At 47.2% G+C, this 6,829-nt stretch overlaps 1 protein-coding gene across 2 annotated transcripts in view; it reads right to left on the bottom strand.

Moving 5' to 3' along the window:
• Window positions 1-754, bottom strand: part of HMGCS1 (3-hydroxy-3-methylglutaryl-CoA synthase 1) — a 14,057-nt gene extending 13,303 nt beyond the window's left edge. Inside the window, exon 1 of one of the 2 annotated variants that reach the window (XM_026062935.1) lies at window positions 669-754. The gene's annotated coding sequence lies outside the window, so the exon portion shown is untranslated. The remainder of the gene's footprint in view (window positions 1-668) is intronic. The other variant, XM_026062934.1, reaches the window with a different exon arrangement.
• Between the last annotated feature and the right edge of the window lie 6,075 nt (window positions 755-6,829).

Raw genomic sequence — 6,829 nt, 5'->3', positions numbered from 1 at the left:
GGGGGGGCGTTTCCCCGCGCTACCGCCTCGCCTCGCCGCAGCCCCCGGCAGGCGCCTCACCACCTCTCCCCCGCGCCAGGTACAAGAAGCCGGGCCGAGACTCGCTTCTAGCGGCCTTTCAGAAGGGGCACGGCACAGCTTAGCTGTTAGTCCTGCAGCCCCCAGGACAGTAGGGTAGAAGCAGCCACCTCAATTTAGGCAAGACAAGGTCCGTTTCGGGCAATCACTTCCAGCAGCATCAGCAGCACCCTCACACCGGCAGGCGGGCTAAGCCGGTTTAAGAGGTCCCTCGGGGGGGCTCTGCGCAGCCCGGGCGCCTGCGCGAGCTGCCTCGGACGCGGGCGATGCCCGGAGCAGCAGCCGCGCCGCTGGCAGCCGCGGCCCTCGGCAGCTCCGCACAGCGCCCAGCCTGTCTCACCGGCTAACACGCACGTCAGAGGGACACCCGGAGCCGCCTTCCTCGCTCGCTCTGCCGCACCGAGAGCCGGCGGGAAGCGCCTTGCACGGCGCCGCCGACCTTGGGGCAGACCTGTCCACCCGGGACCGCTGCGAGCAGGAGGCAGCGTCCACCCAGCCCCTTCCCCCACCGCCCGCGCGGCGGGAGGCGAGGCGAGCGGCGGGCGAGGCCCAACGGCCGGCAGCGCCGAGCGGGGCCACGCCGCCCTCACCTGTCCGAGGCGATGGCTCCCGGTGGCCGCTGCGCTCCGCACCCTCGCTCACACGCACGGGAGGAAACACAGGGCACCGGCGCGCGGCGCCTTTAAACAGCCCCGCCGCCCGAGCGCCGGCTGGGGCCGTGAGCGGCAGCTCCCCCGGCCAATCACAGATGCCCCCGCCCGGGTCCCGCCCACCGGCCGGCTCGCGGCGGCCGAAGAAGGCGGGGGGAATGGTGTGAGAAAGTGACGCGACGTGGCCAGAGGGCAGCGCGCCAATGAGGACGCGGCAAAGGCGCAGAGCGCTCAATGGGAGCTGAGCGCAGCGCGGCGGCAGCCAATGAGAGCGCGCTGCCGACTGCGGGTGAGAGTAGGAAGGCTGCCGGACCCCGGCGAGGCGAGGAGGCGGTTGCCCGGCAACGGGAGGCCCGAGCATCGCGTCGGCCCCGCGCTGCCGCCGGCCGCGCACCGGCGGCCGAAGGGGGGGGGAGGGGGCCGTTTCTGTGGGGGAACCGGCTGCTGCGGTGGCCGAAGCAGGGTGACCCCACTGGAGCGGCTCGGGACACGCGCGAGGGCCGCTCCTTCGCTGCCGCCGGTGGAGCTGCGTGCAGCCCCTCTGCCAACCTGGATGGCTGCTCCCGACTCAGCGGGGGCCCTCCGAGCCCCCGCTTCCCTCCTCGCGCCCCTGCTACCCCCATGGCACACCTGTCCCCCTCCTGCCTTTAGCAGGAAGCCGGCTCCGGGAGGCGCGATCCCAAGCGCTGGGCCTATGGCACTCTGGACCTGTAAAACTGAGCCGCCCTTCGCCACCTCGCTGATGGAGAAGAGGGGCTCGAGGCATGCACGCAGACTTTCTYGGTGAAACCGCTTCACGGTTTCAATGCTCTGTACTGTTTGCCCAGGATCCTACTGTAACAGTCTCTTCCCAGCTTGTTAAATCCATAGTCCGTCAAGCTGTATCTCACAACGTTATCATTATTTGACAAATTCACAATTATGGATTTCAAATACCAATCTCTGTAGCCTTTAGGCCTTATGATGATTTATATCCAGCTGATCTATTACTGTGTAGGCTCCAGAGTGTCCCTACAGGATTCTTCCCTGCCAGTACAGAAAGTATAAACATTGGTTGCAAAGGGAAATTGCTAGATAAAAATCACATATATATTTTAAAGCCTGGATCATTTGGTTGCAAAACACCAAGCCAAAGAAATAACAGGGTGTCAGGTTCCATGACGCTGGTTTGCTGCAGCCAGCAGAGGACAACACATAGTATCAGGGCAGAACAACCAGGTTAATTGCACCAACTTATGATCAGGTAAAGAGAATGCAAAAGGAAGGGGAAAACTCTCACTGAAAGTCTTAACTCCTATCTTGTTTCTTCGATCTCTATTAAATTGGTAACCATTTTGCTGTCATCATGTAAGATTACAGATTTGTAGTACAACTCTTCCTAGTGCAAGAACTGAGAAATACTACTGAGAAATTGGGAAGAGACATTTTGTTTTTAAGTTTTCCTGTTACYCTGCTCTCCGCTGATAAGCTTATGTCAGTCTGTGTACAAGCCAAATTTGATCTGTAATTAGGATTTTTTTTTTTTGACAGAATACAAATTCTGCAGGCCATGACAGTGTTATGTCATATAGACACACCATATCTTCCATGCCTACAGACCACACAGACTTCTTGTTAGGAAGGCTTGACTTTTTCTGCCCTGGGTATATAAAACCGCAATTCCTCCTTCTTTTCCCTCCACCCACAAAACAAAACAAACTGTTGCCTTGTTTTAGACTTCAAAACAGGTTCCTAATGTCAGCCTCTCATTAGGTACCTCAGTGGCACGATGCTTCCTCACCCTGGGGTACGTTGCCTGTTCTGCCCTCAGAGAAGACAGACGTTCAGGAAGACCATCTCGCTGACTTTGAGGGAGCTTGTCAGGGCCCTGAGCGCCCCTTCCCCCTCCCCGGGTTTAGCTGCCTGTGTGCGAGGCCAGCTCTGCCATAGCGCCGTCCCGTAACCTTGGATCAAACCGCAGTGAGAAAAGCTGTGTGTGAAAAGGCTATGAGGGGCCTCCTCGGTGGCCTCTTCCCCCTAACCCGGCAGCTGCGTTCAAGCTCAGGCCCGTGCTCGGCCGTGTCCCTCGCTGATCCTGACCCGCCGGCCTGGCTGCACTGCTGCCTCGTCGCTACGGACTGGGCTGGAGGTCCGGGCTCTTGGCTGGCCCTGCTTGCTGCCCCCAGGCCCACTCTGCTTTTTTCGTTTGGGCACCGTGGGACTGTGCCCTTGTGGGCAAGGTCGCTGCCCTGGCGGCCTCGCCGTGACGTCCGGCTCCTGGCTCGGCGTCCCCTGCGGAGCAGCCTGCCCTTGCTGCTCCCGGACAGCTGAAGTGTGCTCCGCTGTAAGCCTGTAGTTGCATGTTTTTTCTGATAAATGTCATGTGTGCTTTCAAAACAGTAAAAGCTGAATTTTCTTTTGTAGTTTTGAGGTGTTTCTTCAACAAGATATGCAGATGTAAATAGCACTTGTAAAGCTTTTTCTTCTAATTTTTGTTACATCTTCACAGATCTGATCAAGAAACGGTGCCAAAATGACTAGCATTAGCTTGAGGAGAGGGTCTGTAGCATTTATGCTTTTTTTCCATGGTATAAGATTATGAATGACTTTCCATAGTTTTTCACATTAACTTTCTATGTTGTAGAATATGATATGAATGTAGAAGATGATAGACATGCATGATATCATTGCTATCAGTTTAAAGTAACATATTTGAAAAAAAAAAAAAAAMCAAATTAACCACCTACAGCCAATAGAATTATAACAATGTTCTCCTATTGTGCCTGTTTCAAAGCACATTTAAAGATTACACCTTGCATATGATGAAGGATAGCTAAAAAATAAAATATGACAGACAGTTCCTGGAATTTAATTTATATCCTAGAATAATAAAACTGAGGTTAAGGACACACTACAGTCATAGTAATTTAATAATTATCTGAAGTGAAATTCAGGGCCTAGGTATCTAATCTAAAACAGTGTATTTATCTCTTAGTATATATCTGGATCCAGATGCTAATTTAAACTKGCATCAAGTTCAGGTGTTTTCTTCTTACAGAATAGTTCCATGACTGACTAATTCTTTATAGTCTAAGATTTACTACTACTTCTTATTAACCAGGAAAATTTATTTTATAATTGCTGTTGACACCATCATTCATTCTTTTTCTTAAGCTTTATGAGTCTTCTATTCTACTTTTCCTTTCACTGAGAATAATATAAGTGAATAAACCTATGGGTACAGTTGTTTTCAAATAGCTATCCTTTTTATTGGGAATGAGAAAGTCTAATGGGATCAGCTTTTTCTTCAGTATATCTTYGATATAACTGTTAGTTCCACAAGCACAGGAGATTACAGAATCTCATGGAGGAGTTTGAAATTTAGGTCTCTCTCACCATTTCTCTCTTCTGTAAAAGTGGGTGGGAGCTCCTAATCCAGTAGTGTTTTGAAAGAAAAATGCTACTATGTTTGCTGCCCTATGACTCTCCTTTAGTTCCAGCTTTAAGTCACTGTATCAAATTTAGGATGGATTTGTCTCAACAGATGCAACAGATTCTTTGCTTTTGTTTAGTAATTCCCAAGCAATTGTATCTATCTGTGACATTTTTCCTAAGCTTCCGAAAGATATAGACACTCTGTCATATTAAGTTATGGTAATAGCTCTTAAAATAAATAGTAAAAAGGGACAGATTCTTAAAGCTGTTTAAGAGTGAATCTATTGGAATTTTCAAGAAAATTATATTAATTATAGGCCTAACTAAATGAATTCTAAACCTCAGTTGAATTCAGTAGGAACTAGACTTCTAAGTCACTAGAGTACTCACTGGGGTTTTCAGAAGCAGCCAACTGCATCTTTAGGCATCTAAACCCTTTGAAAGGATAGCTTTAGCCAGCATCTGCAGGGARAAGAAAGTCATGTGCTATAATAACCTCTTCTGCAAAACAAGATGTTGAGATGACTTTACTGAAAAAAAAATTGATTTTATTTTTTTGCCAAGTACACAAACAGCAAAGGTCAAAAATAATGTTCGGGTACAAAGAGTGTGAGGTCACTTAAGTCAAATAAAGTTTGTTTTTTACTGAGAACCACATGAGTATAGACTTACTTTAAGAATTGACTGAAAATCTCACACACAGTATTGCAGTCAAAGAGATCACACTAATATTTATAATTCACTACACTGGAATGGTTTTCTTTTATGTTTTTGTATGTCAGTGTTCAGGAATAAATGAAACTGTACCAGGCGTTAGATCTTTAAGGGCTGTTTTGATGCTTCAAAAACCAACACTGGGGAAGAAAGTTTATTAGATGACTAACAGAAGTTATTCCCAATTCCATTCCCCCCAAAATGCACATGAATCCAAATTAGAAACACACTTGGCAGGTGGGAGATGACTTCTATCTTCTAATAATCTCAGTTTAATCTACTGAACCCAGGAGAACCTATTATGAGATAAGACATGCTCTGAAGAACCTGAAGATGTAAATGAAATTATCAAAGCCTGTCTTCTAAATTTGGCCCAAGAAATGCAAGTATTTTATCTGGCTGAGTCTTATCACATTAGTGACACTGACAATGCTCATGTCTTGTAGCAATTCCAGTTATTAGAAAACTATAAAAATGCATTTAGATTACAGTTTGCTTCCTTTATACAGTATGCATAGGAGGAAGAATTGCAGCAGTGTTATAATTTCAAATATGAAATAGTAAGCTCTGCCAGGAGCAGATATGAAATAGTAAGTTGAGCACCTGGGAACCTTGGATTTGGCAGGGGAGGGAGGGAAGACAACACACAATATAAAAATTGGTGACCACTAGGAAGCAGATACTGCTTTCCAAACTAGAGAAATAAATGAGTGAGCTGTGTGCCTTCTTTCAACTGGCAGAGTACAGGTCTGCAAGCCAGAACTTTATGTAGCTTCCCAGCAGCCCATACTTAAAATTACAGAGACATCGCTTTTTGTAACAGACTGAGCATCCCAGGAGTTCTCACCCTTGATTGCAGCTGCTGTTGTTGTCTCATCTGGAACCACAATTTCACTTCTTACCCTTATTTATGCTACTTTTTTTCTGTCAGCTTGACTTTGCACCCTTCTTTCTTCAGTCTCCCAAACTTTCTTGATTTGCCTTTACCATATGGGGATGCTTAACAATTCTCTAAGGGAAAGTCAAATGCCTCACAGGGGCCTCAGACATACCAACGCCAGCCTGGAAAGTTAGACCTAGAGCTCTAATACTGTGATATGATGCATATCTCTGATAGAACAGGCATGGAAATGAGGGTACACTCAATACTTTGCTGGAAAAGGCCAGTGGTTGGATTGATGGGAAAGCTATGAGGCACTGAAATGTCATCATAAATCCACCCGAAGATATCTGCCTCAAGAGGGAAGTGCAAAGTTAAAATTTGGAATCAGTAGCAGAGCATGAGGAACAAAAGAAATAGAACTGCCAGAACCAGTAAGATAGTGACAAATACAGCGTAATACATTTGAGCAACTTAGCGGTCTTGCTGTTCTGCTGACCTGGGCCCCTTAGGATTGGATTCTTTCTAACAGGCATTCAGTGTATCACTGTGGTATCTAAGAAGTGTAGTATCAGAATGCAATGAAATGATGGAAAATGTATGCAACAAACTTCAGTTTGCATCAGTCAGCTGCACCTCCTCTGCTTCCCCAGCGTGGTGTAACAGGCATTCATGTGCTTCTGCACATGTTCACAATCAAAGAGAATAATCTTGACTTCTGCTCCTGGCAGAGCAGTTTCTACATGCCATTTTAGCAGGCAGAGGATGGAGCTATGCAAATGTATGTATGATATTCTGTAGAAACTGGAAGAACAGTTAGATGAGTTGCCTCATCCCTGTTAGGATACTGTTGACTCATCAGAAGTGATATTTACATCTCTTATCTGTTTTGGAAGGAAGCTTCTTTCATCAGATGTGTATCTGTGGGAGCATACCTATCCTCTAGTGATCTACAGGCGTTCACCTTTATTTTAGTTTGGGAACCTATTAGCAGCTACTATCTACTATCACCTGCTGTGTATTTTCTTATTTTTCCAGTATATAGTTAAGACTCAAAAATTACAAAACAAACACAAGAGACAACTCTGAGGAG

The sequence above is a fragment of the Apteryx rowi genome, unplaced genomic scaffold, assembly GCF_003343035.1.
Source record: "Apteryx rowi isolate R43461 unplaced genomic scaffold, aptRow1 scaffold_197, whole genome shotgun sequence".
NCBI classification, from domain to species: domain Eukaryota; kingdom Metazoa; phylum Chordata; class Aves; order Apterygiformes; family Apterygidae; genus Apteryx; species Apteryx rowi.
This window is presented reverse-complemented; position numbering and strand designations above follow the sequence as displayed.